At 50.2% G+C, this 20,984-nt stretch overlaps 1 protein-coding gene and 1 long non-coding RNA gene across 7 annotated transcripts in view; one reads left to right on the top strand and one right to left on the bottom strand.

Moving 5' to 3' along the window:
• Positions 1-20,984, top strand: part of KIRREL3 (kirre like nephrin family adhesion molecule 3) — a 550,312-nt gene that overhangs the window by 459,800 nt on the left and 69,528 nt on the right. The gene's annotated exons all lie outside the window — the stretch shown is intronic.
• LOC138842786 (uncharacterized) overlaps positions 454-20,984 on the bottom strand; it is a 37,336-nt gene continuing 16,805 nt past the window's right edge. Inside the window, exon 3 of the long non-coding RNA XR_011377641.1 lies at positions 454-623. This is a non-coding gene — a long non-coding RNA (uncharacterized lncRNA). The remainder of the gene's footprint in view (positions 624-20,984) is intronic.

Below are 20,984 nucleotides of genomic sequence, written 5' to 3'. Positions count from 1 at the left end.
TGAGATAGATGTTTAATTAAATAAAGTAAGAGCCTGATTAGAACCTGCAGAAGTTGTAAGAGCAGAATCGGATGGTCTTCCAGCAAAATTGCAAAGCAAACACTTTGGCTGGAACAGAGGGAGACCCCCAGGGGTCTTCCATCAAAGCACCAAGTGAGAAGGACAAATACGAGAGATTATATAGCCAACAGATGTGCACTGTTAAAATATGCAACTGCCGGCAGCCTGCTTAGAGAAGTCAGAGGGCCAGCTCAGAGTCTGCCATGCTCCAGGGAGGGCACGGGGACCTGGGCCCGGCAGCCAAGTCTAGAGTCACAGACACATTAATTAGCCTTGTGTTCCCAGCTCTCAGATGCAATCAGGCAAGGAGCAACTGTGAGCTGAGCATTTCCTACCTCAGGGAGACAGAGGGTAGGAGCCAGGGGACAGAGAGGAAAAAGGGGAAGGGGCAGATCTTGTGAAGTTGAGCGAGGCAAGGACTGGGTGCCCTTCCACCCCACAGAGCACCTCTGGAGTCATGGTGTCAGGGGCAGAGCCACAGGCTTGGAGGCAGCAGTCATGGTCCTGCCATTAACCAGCTGTGTGACCTTGTTACTCAGCCTCTCTGGTCCCAGTGTCCTCATCTGTAAAATAAAGGTGGTGATAACTAAGATGACCTATTACTATGAAGAACCATCCAGCTCCCAGAAAGCAACGACTTCTGCAATAAGGAGCCTAACTTGCTCTAACAGCTATTTTCGGAAAATCCCCCACTGGAACCCGAATTCACATGGTGCCTGAGTCATAGACAGTAACTGATGAGGGTATTTTAGGCAACATCCCACTCTGAGGCTACAGAAAGGACCTTTCAAAGTCCTGCCCAGCGCTGGGATTCTGGCTGTACACCTTAGCCCCAGAGCCCGCCTCCACATCCAGCTTCCATGCACACCCAGCCAGCTCTGCCGGGACGCTGCCCAGGACCCCCAGCACGTGTGCAGAGCTGTGGTGCAAGGGGAAGAGGCTACGCCGAGAACCAGAATACCTGCCTGCCGCTTACTCACTGTGTGGCCTTGGGCAAGGTCCTCAGAGCTCCTTCTGGGCCTCTGGTTCAACCCTATAACCAGTACTTAGTACAGGGTAGATACTCAGTAACGTTGGGAATTTTTAAGGAATGAGTGAATGAACGAATGAGTGATTGAATGAATGGATGGAGTTTCTGGTTCTTCATCTATAAAATGGGGATAATAAAAATACCAATCTCGGAGAATTGTTGCGAGCAGGAAACTAACACACATGCCACTAAGTGGCATGCACTTTCAAGTTACACACCCATGCACACTGCTGCTTCTCCCACCTGCCGGAACCTCTGAGTTGAAAAATACTACGACGGTTCCAGGGCCAGAGCTGTAAGGGTGATATTGCATGATGTGATCCTTCTCACTTCCTGAAAACCCGGAAGGCAGGGATTTGGGGGACCCAGAGCAAGAAGACACGAGCACCAAGGATTTGATCGACACGTATTATGTGCCAGGCACTCGAGATTCATTAGTAAATGAGAGAGAAAAGCACCCCTGCCCCGGTGGAGCTCGTGTTCTAGCAGAGAGAGAGAGACAGTCGATACATAATAAACATTAAGCAAGTACATTGTGTAGCTGTGTAGGATATCAGATGGTAACAAGTGCTATGAAAATGAGAAAGCAGAGCAGGGTAAGAGGGATTGGAAGTGGCGGGGGGGAGGATAGTGGATGTCAGGTTAATTATTAAAAGGGGGATTTTCCCAGTATTCCTATCCTATTTCCCTCTTCTTCCTGGTCTGTTCTAATATTAACTCAGCTGTCTTGTGGCTCCCATTAGAAATAAAGCTTCTTACAACTTAAGTGTCCATCGACAGATGAATGGATAAAGAAGATGTGGCACATATATACAATGGAATATTACTCAGCCATAAAAAGAAATGAAATTGGGTTATTTGTAGTGAGGTGCATGGACCTAGAGTCTGTCATACAGAGTGAAGTAAGTCAGAAAGAGAAAAACAAATACAATATGCTAACACATATATATGGAATCTAAAAAAAAAAAAAGTGGTTCTGAAGAACCTAGGGGCAAGACAGGAATAAAGATGCAGACGTGGAGAATGGACTTGAGGATATGGGGAGGGGGAAGGGTAAGCTGGGACGAAGTGAGAGAGTGGCATGGACATATATACACTACCAAACGTAAAATAGATAGCTAGTGGGAAGCAGCCGCATAGCACAGGGAGATCAGCTCGGTGCTTTGTGACCACCTAGAGGGGTGGGATAGGGAGGGTGGGAGGGAGACACAAGAGGGAGGAGATATGGGGATATATGTATACATATAGCTGATTCACTTTGTTATACAGCAGAAACTAGCACACCATTGTAAAGCAATTATACTCCAAAAAAGATGATAAAAAAAAAAAAGAAAGAAAGAAAGCTTCCTAAGTCAACACGAATTATTTAACTCTGATGGAGAGTAAGTCAGTTTAAATGAAGAAGGCATCTTTAGAATGATGTCAAACCCCAAATACTTTGGGGCAAACGAATAAGGTCCAAATGTGTCTTCACTTTGTGGGTTTTTCAAAGCCACAAGCGCTGTCTGCAACTCTTTCAGCAGGGGAGCTGCAGGGCAAGGTCTCTAAGTCCACACTGCTGGCAGCATCCCCCAATTCCCAATCCCCTAACCTTCCGGGTAGATGGGTGCAGAGAGAGACGGTACGTAACTCAGGTCCTGCAGCAAGGGAAGGCAGAGCTGAAACAGAGCCCAAGAGCACTGGCTTCTAAATTCATTCTTCCAGAAGTTGGTGGTGAGAAAGCCACCCAGTCACACTTTCAGTAGGGGATGGTCTGAGTGGCTCTTCACGGGTGAGGAAGCATCTCCACAGAACAAAGCCCAAGCTTCCTCCGTGGCACGCAGGCCCTCTGAGGCCTCCCCTCGGCTTGCTCTCCAGCCCCCGCTCCAGGATAATGACCAGCTCGCAGCGGCCTCCACTCACCACACTCCTCCCTCCACTCACATGTGCTTCTGCCTGGAGCGCACTTCCCACCTTTCTTCCCTTGGCTAACTCTTGCTCACCTAACAGGATTCATCTTAGATATCACCTCCTCCAGGAAGCCCTCCCTGAACCCCACGTGGCCCAACCATCCCGCTCTGCACTCCTTAGCCGTCCATCCCCACCTCAATCACAACGCTCGGCACATTACATTGAAACTCACTGTTCACACGTCTGTCTCCCCCACTGAGTGTCTAGGAGGCAGTGAGCAGCCCTCACGCCAGCACAGCTCAGACATATACCAGGGGTTCAGTAAGTGTCCATCAGGGGACTGTAGTGATAGGGGTGGGGCTGACTAGGGGGATTACACAAAGAACCGTACCTGGGAGACAGTACGCCCTCGATACATGGGAGAGTTGTGTTGTGCTGTGCTGTGTTCACAGAAGCAACACGGCTTCATGGTTAAGAGCCCAGACTCTGATAGCCAGCTTGCCTGCACTTGAAACCTGTGGCGTGACCTTGGACAGTTATTCAGCCACTCTGTGCCTCAGTTTCCTCGTGTGTAAAATGGGGGAATCGTTGTACCTGCCCCCTTAGTGGTATAGAGAAGATTTCATGAAATAATACATGTAAGGCCTTTCTCACAACAGTGCCTGGTATGCAGTAAGGCATGCAAGTGTTGGCTGTTGTTATTATCCCTCTCGTTGTTGTTGTTACTATTATTCCTGCAACCTTAAGAGACACCAACAAGCAACTCCTCCTTCCTGGGGGATCAGGTTCCGTTTTCTAGAGAAGTTTTCCATCCAATACAAAGGCAGAAATCCACGAATCCTGCAGGCCTCTCATAGCTCGCGTGCCTGGGAAGACAAGCAGAATTGATTTCCTTATCTCCTCATTAAGCCTGCTTTTCCTGGGGCCCAGCCTGGTCTTAGGTGCCGTGTCACATTTCTGCTGTGTGCCTGTTTCCTGCCACATTCATTACCCGGCAATCACCCGCCAATTGGGGCAGCAAACAAGCCAGAGATGGGAGAGAGTAACAAAAAAAAGCATCCCTATCTCCCAAATTTCCAGATGGGAGATGTGCCTGAGCCGCTGTGCACCTCACCCCATGCACACCTGCCCCTGCCGCCGGCTCTTTCCTCTCCCTTCCTGCTCCTCTGCCCTCTCAGGGACCCAGGCCACCCCCAAGGTCCCCTGGACCAGAAGCGGATTCCACCCCTCCCCCTCTTTTTGGCCAGTGCCCGCCCCTCTTCGATTTCTTGGTTTAACTCTGTGCCCACCTGCTCGCGTAGCTTACGTGGTGGGCGTGGCCTGGGGTCATTGAGTTACCTGGAGCTGACAAATGGTCCCTCTCTTCCAAATTATATTATAAGCTCCCTGAGGGTGGGGTTCTGTTCTCTGAGGTCCACACTTGGGTTCAATGCCACATGGCCCCCGCGTGGCTGCCCATAGCCGTTGTTGATGGGGGATCGGGGGAGATGGAGGATATTCCTGGAGCTCCCTGTAGCCATTGGGTGGAGGTGCATTGACTTCGGAGCTGAGTCACGATGGACCCTCCCTCCTGCTGTGAGCTCACACCGTCCCCACCGTACCACCGACAGTCTCCCTGTTCCTCTAATCAGCCATGTTGTGTGGAGAGGAATGGCCTCTCTGCCCACCCCCATCTCCCTGTTCTTCACGTCAGCCTCAGTAGGATGTCAGGAGAGGCCGCTGCTCCCTAGCCAGGGCCCATCCGTCATGGTGGCAAGTGCGGGGTAGAAGGAGACTCACAGATGCTGGGCGGCTCCCAAGGCTCCAGAGGGGATGGGGACCCATCAGGGACGGAGGCGAGCTCAGCACTTCCCCTCCTGACCTGAATGTAGGTGGCAGGGGGTAGGCAGGGGCCTCTCCGAGAAGGAGGAGACCTGATACAAGGACGAACATCCCCCACCTCACCCCACCCGCCATCGCCAAGGGCAGTTGGAACAGACTCGGCCAATGATAGGAGAGCTAAGTGGTCCAAGTAAGCGGCCTTGCCGAGGTGGCCCAGATGCCCGACACGACCTTGGGAAGTGCTCACCGCTCAAAGCACCCACACAACCACCCCAGGGCCAGCCCCTCCCCTCCCTGTTCCAGCATCTCTTGCTTTCAACAGCAGCACAAGGGAAGGCAGGGAGGTTGGCAGGAGCCCCGGGTCTACTGTATGCAAGGCTCTCAGCCCCCTGCTCCTGGCCCTCCACCACTCCATTTCTAGTTCTGCTGACCCTCCCCTCAAGTCCCCCACCATCATTAAGTGACTTAGGCTGTCCAGGGCAGCCCTGCAGTCCTGAGGGTGCCTCCACCATGTCCGGGGCACCGCCACTTCTCCAGGTCCAAGCCAGACAAGGGCTCTGGCCTGGAAGTCAGGAAACGAGCATCGTTGCCCCAGTCCTGCCACGGAGCAGCCGTGAGACCTGGGACCGCGCTGCTTAACCTCTCGGGACCCACTTTCCTCCTCCTTGGGAAAAGCAGGAGCTGGAAGGATGGCATGCAGATCCACTCCACAGTTTGTGCTTCTCCCTCATTCCGTCATGGTTTAGGGATCATTGTTCCCTGAGTTTCTTCCCCTGCTCCTATAGTGAGCAAGGGAAGAGGGACTCAGGGAACAATGATCTTTTTTTGACTGAGGTCAAAAAAACAAATACACTGGAGCAAGGATAATACGTCCTTCCGCTGCTGTAACCAAGCATGACCCTGGGAGACGCTGAACAGGCTCCAACGCTCAGCAAAGGGGAGCGTGGGCTCAGACCATGGAGATTTGCGAAAGTCAGGACCTTGATCCTCTGCTGTCAGCCCTTTAGCATGGAACCACCCGCTCCATGGCTACGCATGAAATTCCAGCCACTTCCCTGTAACTTTCAGAATGCAGCTGCCTTGAGGAGGCCCTCACCAGCTCTGCCATCACAGGGCTGCCTCCTCTGGCGTGGCCTCCAACATCCCTCCCACCTGAAAAAGCACAAGCAAGAGCCCACCTGTCTCTGGGTGCCCCCCTGGGTCTTCAGTCAGGAAGTCCAGCTGGCCACTGGCCATTTACCAGGCTCCCTGTTTATGCATCCAGACACACAATGACACCATGCATCAAGGACAAATGCACTGGTGTGCGCGTGTGCGCGCACACACACACATATACACGCACACACACACACGCACACACACACACACGCACACAAAGTTCAGAGCTTGGCAGACTCATCAGTGCCTCCACGGTGAAAAGACACAAGAACCCTCACTCAAGACAATAGTAACTGTTGGGAAATAGACAAATCTCGGTGACCCGGCTCCTCCTCAGGCCCAGAAAAGAATGGAGTAGGCGAAGCATGACACCCCCAGCACGAGGCCCACTTCTCCCCTGATTCCCCTAATGAGGAATGAAGCAGAGGGAGGAGTCACAGCCAACTGAGAGGGGCGAACCCAGCCAGTCCCCCAGGAGCGAAGGGCCTTCTCCTGGCTCCAACCTGTGGGGCAGCATGGGTGTCACCCCCAGGACTCTGCCCGAGGCCAGCCCTGGGGAAAGCCCGAGAGGCTGGGGTGGACAGGGGGACCTTGAAAGGGTAAGAAGAGCCACCATTTCTCCTCTCCGACCTCAGCCCAGGCCCGGGACGAGGGTTTCATGGCCAATTATGGATTTAAAACTAGCAATGAATCTCCATTACAGCATGAAATGAGAAAGAAAATGCCACTAAGTGGAAGCAGCCAATGGGCTGCTTGCCCCCAGCAGCCAATGGGCAAGGGAGGTTAGAGGTGAGGTCACACAACCCAAGGCAGACTCACGGGGACACTGCCAAGAGAACCCGCATCCCGGGCCAGCAGAGGAGCCCACAGCGACGGGATGCGATGCCGGCCAGCAGAAGCCGGGAGCCAGTCTCTCCCTGCAGGCAGTTTTCTGCAGAGGAAGGATGCCCAGAGCCGCCTTGGGACTGGGAACGGCCAGAGCTTTGTTATTTTGCTGCTGTGTTGGGATGAGCCCTTTGTTGTAGGTCCAGCTAGAGAGGAGCATTTCGGGAATCTTCAGTCTCTCCGTCATCCACACAGGGACCTTTTTTAAAATTCTCACCATCTCTGGCAGGCAGGCCAGAGGTCTCCTTATCCAGATGACACCCAAGAGGCCCATTCACTTGCCCCGGGTCACGCCACAACAAAGAAAAAGAGCTAGAACCTGAACTTGGGTCTTTCTGGCTCAAAAACCCTTGCCCTTTCTGCTGTCATGCCCCGCCCCTTTCCCAAAACTCTGTTCACAGTTACTGCTGTGAGTAAGTCTCTTTCCAGCCCCAGGGAGCTCCAGGAGCCCTGTCTGAGCCCTCTCACGGCCCAGGCCCCCAGAGGCAGAGAGGGAGCCTGCACAACAAACCAACGGCTCCAGAAAACCTGTCCCGACCTGTCCCGGCAGCCCTGTTCTCCAGATGTGCCATGGGAGCCAGGGCCCCGGACCTGCAGCATCCGTTTTCCATCCCAGTAAGTCTCATCGTCAGGGGACTGCCCGCTGCTTCTTTTCCTGTCGCCCTGGGCCTCTAAGTTATTCTGTGCCTGTGGAGGAGGTTTGCCTAAGTGGGAGGTTCGTAGGCACCCAGAAGCCCACACAGCTGCCTCTGTCTCGCAAAAATCAATAGCTGAGCCCTACAGCCCACGAAGGCTGGCTTCCAAAAGAGTTTCACATTTTCACAAGTCCATCAAGGTGTTTGTAAATGTTTGTAGGAAGAGAGAACTTTCCATATGTAAATATGTCAGGAAAGGTGTCAGCAGCTGAGAAATCACCCAGTGCCAGGAACACCACTGCAGCCTCCTGGGTGGAAGGGAAGAAACAGGGGAGCGGGCTGGTGGTCCCACAGCCATCCTCCCGGAAGAGCTGGCCACGCTCTGGCCGCAAACACGCCCTCTACTCGCTTCCCCTCTGTCTACACGCAGAGAAAGACACACGTTCAATAAGGTGATCAGGAAAACTTGTTTTGCAGATGGGTCGACTGAGGTCAAAAAAAGAAATAAACTGGAGGCTGCATGATGCCTGGGAAGAGAAAACTAGTCCTTTCTGACTCTGCAAGACAGAGAATGGCGGGCTTTGAGCAAGGGTCACCTGGGACTGCCCTGTCCCTCCTCCAGCCCCAGCCTCAAATACCAACTTGACCTGGGCAACAGTTCTACTAAGGACCAAGAGAAGCTCCCCCAAAACCAAACCTTGATTAGAGAATATTAGAGATATAAGTGTTACCAAAAGTGGTGTCTAGCTGCTCGCTGCTCGAAAGCTAATACTCAAGAGGCAAGATTGATGGAAAGGAAAGTTTGCTTTATTCCAGAGGCCGGCAACTGGGGGAGAGGGCAGACTCTTGTCCAAAGGTCGACTCCCCCCTGTCAATCAGTGGGCAAGAGCTTCTAAAGGGGAGTTTCCAGCATTTATAGACAGAGGGAGGGGGCTACATGTAGAAACAGCACAGTCAGCTCTGACAATCTTGAAATTGGTCATGCGGTCATCTGGTCAGTGTCATCTTGACTGTCTTAAGCACAATTAGTCTTCAGTTCCAGGGTCGGTTTGTTCCCATTTCTTTGAGGCCGGTTCTCAGAATTGTGGCAGCTTATGTCATGGCTACAGTCCGGTCACCAGGCAGTTAACTTCTTCCACCTGGTGGAGGTTTCAGTATCGACCAGACACCTCACAGAATACGTCTCAGAATATTATCTATAGCCTTTGAGGAGGAACTAAAGGTCCTTAACTTTGCTTAGTGACTAAACTATTATTATTTTGCCCTGTTTGGCTGTTTCCCTTTGCTTCCGCATTTTCTCACTTCTCTGATTAAACTTCTTCTTCGGCTAAAGTTTATCTACAGACAAAGGGCAGGTGGAGGACATGGTGGGGAAGGACCACAGGGTCCTTCTCCGTTTCAGAAGGAACCTGCCAATGAAGGCTTCTTCCCTCATTACGTTTTTCAACATACATCTGTGTACCTTCTGCACACCTGGCACTGTCCTAGGCGTGGGAAATATACGTCAGTAATCAAAACAGACTGAAATCTCCTGACTCCGTGGAACTTCTACTCTAGCAAAGAGTTCATCAATCAAAAATAAATACAAGAAGCAAATGTTATAGTTTATTAGAAGGTGGTAAGTGCTATCAAAAAATGTAGAGCAGAGTATAAGGAGTGGGGTTTCCTGGAGAAAAGAGCAGGTTGAGCACTCAGGGTAGACTTCCCAGAGGAAGTGTCCTTTTTCACCTTCCCCTTTATTTTTTAAGAGCTTTATTGAGGTATAATTTATATACCATTAAATCCACCCATTTTAAGTGCACAACTCAATGATTTTTAGTAGATACAGTTATGCAACCATCACCGTAATCCAGTATTAGGTCATTTCCTAGAACGATCCCTTGTCCATCTCTGCTCCCACCTCCAGACCCAGCAACCACTGACCAGCTTTGTGTCTTCATAGGTTTGCCTTTTCTGGATATTTCATATAAATAGACTCAAAATACGCGGCCTTTGTGTCCGGCTCCTTCAGTTAGCATCACGTTTTTGAGATTCATCTGTGTTGTAGCAAGTGTCCATAGTTCATTTCTTTTTAGTATCCCATTGTATGGTTTGACACATTTTGTTTATTCCTTCATCACATGATGGACATTTGGACTGTTTCCAGTTTGAGGCTGTTACGAATCGTGCTGCTGTGAGCACTCACATGCAAGTCCAAGTGTATGTATGCGTTTTCAGTTTTCATGGGTAGATTCCTAGGAAGTGGACTAGCTAGGCCGTGTGGAAAGTTTATAATTAACTTTCTCTAAAAAGTGCCAAAGTGGCACCAACCTTGAATTCCTGGGGAAAATCCCATTGGGTCATGGTGTATAATCTTTTTTTATGTTGCTGCATTCAGTTTGCTAAGTTGAGGTTGAGGGCTTTCAAAGTTTCCAAAGTGACTGCATCATTTTACTCTGTTCCCACCAGCAGTGTATGAGAGTTCCAGTTTTTCTACATCCTCATCAACACTGGGTGTTGTTTGGCTTTTCTGTTATAACCAATCTAGTGGGTCAAAGTGGTGTTCCACTATGCTTTCAATTTGCATTCGCCTAATGACTCATGTGTTAAGCATCTTTGGATCTGATACTTATCCGTTTTTAATTTTCTTTGCTGTGTTTATACAAATCTTTTGCCGTCTTATTATTATTGTGTTGTAAGAGTTCTTTACACACTCTGGATACAAGTCCTTTATCAGATATATAATTTGTGAATATTTTCTCTCAGTTTGTGGCTTGTTTCTTCATCTTCTTAATGGTATCTTTTGAAGCACAAAAGCTTTTAATGTTAAGCCCAATTTAGTATTTTTTTTTCTTTTATGGATTGCGCTTTTGATATTCTATCTAAGAACTCTGACTAACCCAAGGTCACAAAAATGTACCGCTATATTTTCTTTACAAGTTTTACAGTTTTAGCTCTTACATCTAGTCTATGATTCATTTTAAGTTAATTTCTAGGTAATTTGTGAGGTAAGGAACTAAATTCATCATTTTTGCATAAAGCTATCCAGTTGTTCCCCAGCATTGTTTGTTGAAAAAGACTACGCTTTCCCCCACCAAATTGCCTTTGTCAAAAATCAACCGACCGGGACTTCCCTGGTGGTGCGGTGGTTAAGAATACGCCTGCCAATGGAGGGGACAGGGGTTCGAGCCCTGGTCCAGGAAGATCCCACATGCCACAGAGCAACTAAGCCCGTGCGCCACAACTACTGAGCCTGAGCTCTAGAGCCCGCGAGCCACAACTACTGAAGCCCACGTGCCTAGAGCCCATGCTCTGCAACAAGAGAAGCCACTGCAGTGAGAAGCCTGTGCACCGCAGCAAAGAGTAGCCCCCGCTCGCCCCAACTAGAGAAAGCCCGCGCGCAGCAACAAAGACCCGATGCAGCCAAAAATAAATAAATAAATAAAATATTAAGAAATTTTTTTTAAAAATCAATTGACCAAAAATGTAAGGGTTTATTTCTCAAGTCTCAATTATGATACATTGATCTATATGTCTATTCTTATGTGAGTCCCACACTGTCTTAATTACTAATAGCTTTATTTTAAATTTTGAAGTCAGGAAAGGAAGGTCCTCCAATTTTGTTCTTTTTCAAAATGATATTAGCTATTTTGAGTTCCTTGTATTTCCACATAAATTTTAGGATCAACTTGTCAATTTCTGCAAAACGGTTGCTGGACTTTTTATAGAAATTGTGCTAAAGCTACAGACCAATTTGAGGAAGATTGTCATCTTAACAATATTGAGTCTTCCAATCCATGAACATAGAATACGTCTCCGTTTAATTAGTTCTCTAGCTTTTCCCAGCAACATTTTATGGTTTTCAGTGTATGTCTTATATTTCTTTTGGTAAATTTATTCCTAAGTATTTTATTCTTTTTGATGCTATTCTGAATGGAATTGTTTTCTTAATTTTACTTTCAGATTTTTCATTGCCAATATATAGAAACACGATTGATTTTTATATATGGATCTTGGATCCTGTAACCTTGCTGGACTCATTTTTTAGGTTTTAATAATTTTTGCGAATTTCTTAAGATTTTCTGCATGCAGTATCATTTTGTCTAAGAATAAAAATAGATTTACTTTTTCTTTTCCAATCTGATACCTTTTTAAAATTATTGGACTGGCTAGAACTTCCAGTACAAAGTTGAATAGAAGTGGTGAGAGCAGACATCCTGGCTTTATTCCCAGTCTTAGAAGAAAGCATGAAGTCTTTCACCATAAAGTATAATGTTAGCTCTACTTTTTTCATAGATGCCCTTTATCAGGTTGAGGAAGTTTCCATCTGTTCCTACCTTGTTAATAGCTTTTACCATGAATGGTATTGGGTTTGGTGAAATGCTTTCACTGTATCAATTGAGATGGTCATGTGGTTTTTGTTCTTTATTCTATTAATATGGATTATATTAATTGATTTTCAAATGTCGAACCAACCTTGAATTCCTGGGGAAAATCCCATTGGGTCATGGTGTATAATCTTTTTTATGTTGCTGCATTCAGTTTGCTAATTTTGGGTTGAGGGCTTTTAACTATATTCACAATGGACAATGGTCTGTAGTTATTTTGTGATGTCTTTGTCTGGCTTTAGTATCAGAGTAACAGTGGACTTGTAGAATGAATCAAGAAGTGTTCCTTCCTCCTCTACTTTCTGGAAGATTTTGTGAAGGATTGGTAATATTTATTCTTTAAATATTTGATAGAATTCACCAGTGAAGTTGTCTGGGCCTGGGGTTTTCTTTGTGGGAAGATTTTTCATTGTTAATTCAATTTTTTTACTTGACATAGTTCTATTCAGATTTTCTCTGTAGAAGGCGGCTTCTGAACAGACTTGAGAGGTGAAGAATTTAGCTGTGAATCTTGGGGGGAAATCTCTACTTGAAGTGAAAAAGCAGAGTCATTGAAGGATTCTGAAGAGAAGAGTGACATGATCTGACTTACATTTTAAAAGCCCCACCCTGGCTGCTGGATTGAGACCAGACTGTAAGAGGACCAGGGAAGGAGACCTGTGAGAGACTCTTGCAGTGATACAGATGAGAGGTGAGGGGACTCGGACCAGGATGGTAGCAGTGGAAGCAGTGGACCGCAGTAGAAGAGAACAGCAGGAACCAAGGGCAATGCCAAGGATTTGGGAGTGAAGTCTTTTATCCTTATACAACTGGATGCAAATTCCTGAATGAAGATGTGCATTTCCAGGGAGAGGTTTCACATGTTCAAAGGAGTCAGTCAGTAAGCTCCCCAAAATTTAAGAATGGCTAATCTAGACCAAGATCTTCATTTTCAAGAAACTATGGCTCAGAGCGGTTGGGTTATTTCCCCAAGGCCACTCAGCAAACTAGCAGTAAAGCTAGGGCTATCCCAGCTGCCTTGCCCACCACCTCGGGAGTTTACCTAATGGTATGTGTAATCAGAACCTCTCCCCACCAGTCCAATGAGACCCATTCACTCCTGCCTAGGGGCACCTATGGGAGAGAGAAGGAGTACAGAAACGGCCCCTCCTCTGCGCCCAGCTTCTGGTGCCCGCCTGCCTCCCAGGCCAGGGTGCCCTTCCCAGTGCCCACGTCTGCCTTCACAGTCACCTGCCCTCCTTGCCCACAGCCATTGGTCCATCCAGGATCCGCAGGCTCAGAAACCGCCCCCCAGGAAGATATGAGAGAAAGCCTTTCTGCCACTCCCAGCTCCCTTTCCACACAGAATGGCAGAAAAGCAGTAGCTTATCTGCCTAAGAGAATGAGAGCCCTTGGTTTTTATCTGTGCAGGAATCTTACCTGAACAGGTTCAGATGGCAAGAGTGAGAGAGAAGAAGAATTAAGGGCGAGGCAGGTGAAATGTTGACATTATTATTACTTAAGTACTGTGACGCTTTTAGTTCATGTTTTTATACCTGTGACACCCAGTGAGGGGAAATCAGCTTGGCCCGTTATCTGAGCCACACACCCACCACCTATATATCTTATTAAAAAGGTTCCATTGGCAAGACAGAAAAATAATTAAGGCGAAGGGAGGTTCATTGTTGATGTTATTATTGTAATACAACAGTCTGTTCAGTTTCTACACCAATGAAATGCAGCCGAGGGACATCACTTTTCAAGATTACGTTTCCGAGATGCAAATCAGAGCGCAGAAAGCTGGGCTTACAGACGAGCGAGTCAAACCAGGAAACATTTCCAAGGCTGTGGCAGACTCTTAGGGGCTTTTAAGCTCACAATTTACCTTTTGACTGCATTCTATTTTCTTGTGAATCCTTTATTTCCCACTTATTTACTGACCAGAGATACAGCACCAAAAGGAAAAAAAAAGGAGAGTGGTTCTCCAGCCCCTGGTCCTAAAAATCAATAGCAGATGGTTCTCTGGAGGGAGGATGTTAGCACTCGCCACTGTGAACGGTGCTTAATTGAATCGCTTTCCCTCCGAGGTGTGCCCGCCCAGAGGGGATGGATTCTTCTAATGGCCACTGGACAGAGGAGCTGCCACATCTTATCCTGCCCCAGGGAGTGGGCTGGGTGCTGTGGGCAGCATTCCCAGGACAGTGCCCTGGGCCTCGCACACATGAGGAGTCTGGAACTCTGTCCAGCAAGATGCGTCAGATGCCTCCTCTGTGTGAGGCGGCGTGGCGTAGGCCAAAGAATGAGAGATATCAGAGTGGGCAGGGACCCTAAGACTCGCTGAGCCCAGGCTCACGAGTGGCAGCTGGCAGGCCAGATCCGGCACACAGCCGCATCTGGTTGGCTCCCAAAGCATCTTTCGAGTTTCTTAAATTCATCGCCAACATTTCAGGTTCTGAAGGGTTATGTATTAAAGATACAGATCCTGGCTTCTCTTGCAAAGATCCGGCAACATCAGGCCCATTCACCTGCTTGGCAACATGTGGGATGGCTGCTCCCTTTGGGGCGGTGCAGCTGCCAGCCCCCGCTCACCTGGGGCGCTCCACGCATCCCATTACCTGCACTGAATCTGTCGCCCCTGATCCTGCCAATCCCAGACCTGCCTTCAGGGAGCTCACAGGGAGAATCGAAGGTTAAAGGAGAAACAGGAACGGGAAAGGAGAGGAAGCAAGGCAGGCCAGCCGCACCCAGTCGTGCCAGGGGAGTCACCAAGGGCAGGGTTGAACCCGTTTTAGGTGAGGTTTCAAGTGTGAGAAGAGTTTGGACAATTCAATCAGTTTGGCCTAGAAGAGTAGAAGCCTATTCCTTCCCTGCTAACAGAGGATCTCTTGTAAAGAGCCCAGAGCTTGGAGCTGAACTCTCTTTGCCCCTCACTGCCTGGTATGGAAATGCCCTGTATAGGGTGGGGCTCAGAAACAGGACCCAGGATGGGCTGGAGCGGGGTCTGCTCCACAGGCAGTGAACTAAGCAAAATGACTCATGTTCCTCAACATGGCCAAGGAGAGGCTCTTCCCCGGTTAAGCTTGCATTCCAGTTAATAGAGTTATCATCAACATCATACCAAAATCAGCACCGAAAAAGTAAGAATGCATTAAAAATAGATCCCATTCTCAATTGAATGAATGTGAGTCACCAGAATAACTTGTGAGCAACCTCATTTGATCCCAAATGGGCTTTGGTTCCAGGCCCTTCGTGCTGCCCTGGACGATGGGTCTCTGAGGACTCCCAGTGGAGCCTCTAGATCTTGCTGTCCCACATGGCCGCCACCAGCCACAAGTGGCTATTTAATTTCCAATTAATTAAAATTAAATAAAACTAAAACTACAGTTCCTCAGTGGCACTAGACCCACTTCAAGTGCCCAATAGCCACATGGGGCTCTGGGAAGGCTCGTTTAAACAGGACTCGGGCGTTCCTGGCCAAAGGCCATCCAATCCTGCCCCCAAAACCCCACAGCATCCAACAGTAGACACAGGTTCAAAGACTTGGACCTGGAGGCGTAGAGGTCAGCTTCCCATCACCATTTGCATTGATGTCATAATGCAGCCAGTGAGTGGAAGCTTCTCATTAATTCACTCACTGCTTTACTCACCAAGTCTTTATTAAATTCCTACTATGTGTAAAGGCATCATGTAGATGCAAAGGGGAGGTATAAACACCGTCTCTGCCCTCAAGGAGTTTATCACCATGGGAAAGAGAAAACATACAAACGATCTAGCAATCATACACAGCAGAAGGAAAGAAGTGTTTGCGTGTGTAAACAAAATACAGAGAAAGTTCGTTTCAACTGAGAAAGTCTGGCAGGCCTTTGTGAGGAAGTGACTATTGAACTCTCCCTTGGAAGAATGAGTAGAATTTTAGTAGACTAATTATTTAAATTACTTGGTAGATTATTTAAAAATAATCAGGGGGCTTTCCTGGTGGCGCAGTGGTTGAGAGTCCGCCTGCCGATACAGGGGACACGGGTTCGTGCCCCGGTCCGGGAAGATCCCACATGCCGCGGAGCGGCTGGGCCCGTGAGCCATGGCCGCTGAGCCTGCGCATCCGGAGCCTGTGCTCCGCAACGGAAGAGGCCACAACAGTGAGAGGTCCGCGTACCGCAAAAAAAAAAAAAAAAATCAGGGAATTCCCTGGTGGTCCAGTGGTTAGGACACCGCACTTTCACTGCCGAGGACGCAGGCTCAGTCCCTGGTCGGGGAAGTGAGATCCCGCAGGCCACGTGATGCGGCCATAAATAAATAAATAAAAAGACATACAAACTTGAGAACATCTGCTGAGACTGGGAAACTAGAAAGAGTGATGTTGCTTAAAAGAAATAATCATAAGCGGGGAGCCATGGCAGGCGCTTGAGGAAGTTCATCACCAAGTCTGATGGCCCCAAGGAAGAGAACCACACAGTGTACAGGGCATGGACCTGGCAGGGAGGCACTGGCTACTTAGATCCTGGTCAACAGAAAGTAGGACAACCAAGACTTTGCCAAAGCCCTCGCTAGAGACAAAGAAGAAAGAAGTGCCCAGAGAGAGGGCACCGAAGTGGGGGTGAGAGTCACCCCCCGCGATTTCCGTTAGCCAGGGAACTCCTATGAAAGCCTTTCATCCCATTCAATTCAACTATGATTTTAACAGTACATATCCCGTGATGCCTAAGCCATGTACAGTTTCTTTAATGATCCAGAAGTTTCCATGCCGGGCTCCTGAGCCACTCACTAATTGGCATTTGCTGCACACCCACTGAGGGCAGCCCTGTGGGGTGAGAGACCTCAGCCTCCGATGTGCGGGGAAAAGTGCCACCACAGGTGCCAGGTGACCCGGATGCCAGTCGGGCTCTGTCCCCATGGGTCCACCCACCTCCTGGCCTCTGAGCCACGAGTTCCTCTGAGTCTCTTTACTCAATGGAAGCTCAGAGGATGAAAACCACGGATGTGAGGTCGCCCACTCCTCACAAGCCCCTTCCCCTGTGTCTGTGGCTCCCAGCAGCCCCGGGGGCTGTTAGCACCTCCCTGGGAATATTTAACTGAAAACAATTTCTAGTCAGGAGCTGTTATAATTACTAAGTAGATCTGATTATAATTACCTCTTGCTGCCATCCCTTACCTGGCGCATAAGGTAGGACTGGGCCTAGTGACAATTAGCGGCGAGGCTTTCCTGACACACTGGCCGATTAGGAACACAATTGCGGGGTCGAGGGGAAGAGCCTGGCTTATTGGAGGGAGGCCGCTCTTTACCGAGGAATGGCACGATCAAATTAGATTAGAATTAACGCGGGGGGAACGCGGAGTGCAGAAATGCACATTTTTTCCCTCAACCATCTCCTTTGTGTCTCAGCTGATGACATCATTTGGAGGAAGAAGCTGAACTCCCTGCTGTGCTCCCCTTCTTTCCCCCATCTTGAGTTTTCGGGTTTCAAAGGCCACCCCCACTGCCCAGAGTGACGCAGCGGACATAATCAAAAGACACTAGTGTGTGACTTTGCGAAAATCACCTGAACCCCCTGAGCCTCAGCTTCCTCATCTGTGAAACGGGGACAACGCTTGTCTCTGAGTCAGACACCTGCCGTTACCTGCAGGGCTCTGGGGCTGGGGGCTCACGGTGAGCCAGAGACCACGACTTAATCATCTGGGAATCTCCAGGCTCCGCCCCAGGCTTGGCTCACAGAACGTGCTGGTCACTGAAGGAGGAGCCACACTAAAGTCCTATCCAGGACCCATGTCGGGGGCGTCTCCCTCCCCAAGGGCGGCAGGCACCGCCAGGAGAAGAAAGGCCAGCGGAGACAGGGTTACGCGCTGCTGGACACTCTCACCCGTGCGCTCGGCCGCTTCCTTCACCTGCTTAACAAAGTGACACCTTCTTCGAGTGGTTCACCGTGAAGAGAGGAAATCTGGGCTTGAGTATCTTCATCCAAGAAGAGTCTTCTAGGCTCCCTGAGCAGAGAGACGCTCTAACAGCCCTGGAAGAGTGCAGTGTGGCCACTACACGATCAATCTGGTGGCTTGGGCTGGTGCCCTGGGGAGACCCGAATGATTTTTTTTGAACCTCCCGAATTACCAGGCGGGTCCACCCTCGACCTGCTCTATGCGGGTGAGAGACGGCAGAGGCACCCGGCCCACAGAAGACAGCCCCTCTTGTTGTTTCGGCGAGAGGGGGACACTCATACACGCACACACACGAGCATACACACAGCCAAACAGGCCCTAAGCTCAGGTACCTGCAGAGGTCAGCCCCGCCCCCATGTAAAGTATACTAGTTTATGCAGCTGCTCCGGCTAAGTATTTGACTTGCTACCTGAAAGGATGCTCAGGGGAATCCAGGAGTGCTTGCCTCTGCTGTCACCCCAGCTCCAAGAGTGGGCCCTCTGCTCCCTCCTCCCTCGGTTCCTCACCAGCAGGACCCCTCCACCCTCTCGGGCCCCCAAGAAGGAGCTGTGGGTGATCGTGGCACTCGGGTGAGGGCAACCCCCGCTCCCGGGGCGTCCAGACAGAGTTTCCTGGACTTTGGATCTGTGTCTGTCCCCCTTGGCTGATCCCTGCTTCCGCAGCCTGGACACCCATGCTTACCACCCCCAACTTTTCCAAGGGCTCCCTTTCAGGGTGCTGACTTGGAGGACATGGGAGTCCAAGGCTAGCCCTCGGGCCCTTGATATCCACCCTGGATTTAACCTCTTTTTCCAGGAATGGCCCCCCTTCACCCGACCTCCCCAGAGTCCTTCCTTCCTGCTGCCTCCATCACACCCACCCTCACTCCGAGCTTGGCCGAAGACTTGGGTTCCCACGTGGTGAGCAGTGAGTTGGAACAGAGCCATGAGTGGTAGAGAAAGCAAGGACTTATTATCAGATCCCTAAGCCCTAGTACAGCCTGCCCTTGTCCGCATCGCTCGGACTCTCTGACCCTCGGTTTCTCATCTATAAAATGAGGATTAAGAATACCTGCCCTAAAAAAAGAAAAAAAAAAAAAAAAAGAATACCTGCCCTACCAGCCTTCTGGGTTATCGCAGAGAGAAAGGTAACTGTGTACAGGCAAGCACGTGACGCGCAGCTCGGGGCCTCGTGATGTTCTGAGCGCAGACATCCCTGCAAAGTCTCTGCCAGTTCTCTATGGCTACATAACAAGTCATCCCCAAACCCAGGGGCTTAAAACAGCAGGCATCAGTTACTAGATGCTCGTAGTTTCTGCAGGTCAAGAAGCTAAACCCAGCTCGGCCGGTCTGTTCTGGCTCCGGCTGTGTCATGGCCACAGAGCCCAGTGGGGCTGGGTCATCTCAAAGTCTTCTCGATTTGCATGTCTGGTGCCTGGGCTGGGAATATGTGAGCATCAGGGGGCTGGAGTGCCAGCTCCTTGGCCCCTCTCTCCATCTCTGCGTGGTCTCTCCACGTGGTCTCTCCAGCACAGTGGCCTCAGGGCAGTGAAGTTCTTACACAGCTGCTTAGGGCTCCAAAGCACATGTCCCACCCCCAGTGGCAAACGCACCAGAAGTGCCCTGTTGCCCTGGGGCACCCAGAGCAGGGTGGGGTCTCAGCCACCTGGCCCTTGGTCAGCCATCTGCATGGGGAGCCCGTCTCCCTGACACACAGCCTGCCCCGCGGGCTCCCACCGGCCATGACATCCTGTGGCCAGAAGCCATGTGTGGGCACCTGCCGACCACACACCAGCCCTGCCCTCTGCGGGGAGTTGCTCTGGGGCTGGGGCAGGGAGGGCAGGGCAACAGACACCTTTTCTGCCTCCAGTGGGTTCGAGGGAGCCGGGATTTAAGACCGGCAAATAGGAGGTCAGTTTCTCAGGACCCCAAATCCAAACACGGCTTTGACGGGCTGACCAGGCTGGCATCTACCTCATGCTGCTCCAGATTCTCATAGCAAACTCAGAGTCTGAGCACGCTCAGGGGACACAGCAGGAGCGGCAGAGCTGCAAAGGCACTGGGGACCAGGAGTGTCCGTCTGAGGACCCGCCTCCCTCCAGCCCCCGCTCTCCCCACTGCAGGGTACCCCCTCACTCATCCTCTCCCAAGCGTTAATCACATGATTCTCTCTCTTCCTCTGTGTGGAAGACGCCTCTCCTCGCTCTTCTCCACCCCACGTGCCGCCCAGGCCCCTCCAGGCCTCGGCCTTCCCCGGCCTCTGATTTAGGGTCCCTTCTAGGTTCCCATGCGTCCTACACTCCCCGTGACAGCCCTCACCACACAGTCCTGTGCTGTGTGGATGTCTTCCCACCTGGACTGCATGTCTCCAGTGGTCAGGGCCTGGTCTCCCTGCCCTCTGCTCCCAGCACCGAGTCCGGGCCCAGCACATGACAGCTGTCAGTAGAGTCCGCAGAACAGATGGATGACCACCAAGGTCACCTATTAGCTAAGGGAGTTTACCTTCCGCTGCAACTGCCAGGTCAGCTCGGACTGAGGGAGGAGCGGCCAGAGGACTAAACCAGGCAGGGTGCCCTCCGCTCCTTTCCCTCCCGGCCGCCCTGCCTCGGCTTGGCCGGCATTCCCAGCAGGGACACGTAGCCCTCCCCTCCCACCTTGAACAAATCAGTTCATCTCTGAGCCCCAGTTTTCTCATCTGATAAATGGGCATAAGCATAGCTGCCCATCTCAAAGGTTGTTGTGAAAATCAGACGAGTACTGAACGTGAGCATGAACTGTGAAGGTCTGAAGAGAGGCTCAGGGCTCTCACCCTGGCACAGGGCATGCTGCCCAGAAGAGGGGTTGGCGGACGTCTCTTCCCAGCTCTGCATCCAGTGACGACACGTCGGCAGCTTGTAACTGGCCATAACGGGAGGATTTATACCCTAGAAATGGCCAAACATTACAATCAGGGTTTGTTTGGTGTGTTGTGTAGTGTTTGGAGAGCAGGGTTTACAGCGTGCCGTTGCCCGGGCCCCTCCCCTGTCTTAATCTGTAAAGTAGGAACAAGTATTCTTGTCTGTGCTCACTATTCAAAGAGGCTATTTGAAATGAATGGAAGCGCACTGGGCTCTTCAGCAAAACCAGGCTGGAGAAGCCCCAAGAGTGAGCCATTATTTCCTGTAATTAATGTCCCTTAGTATAATCACCCTTCATCATAAAACAGGCAAGAGCAGTGACAGAGCTGTGACTCACATCGGGAACCAGGCCCGGA

Source organism: Globicephala melas, chromosome 8 (genome assembly GCF_963455315.2).
Source record: "Globicephala melas chromosome 8, mGloMel1.2, whole genome shotgun sequence".
NCBI classification, from domain to species: Eukaryota; Metazoa; Chordata; class Mammalia; order Artiodactyla; family Delphinidae; genus Globicephala; species Globicephala melas.
Note: the sequence above shows the minus strand (reverse complement) of the source record. Positions and strands in the feature narration are given on the sequence as shown.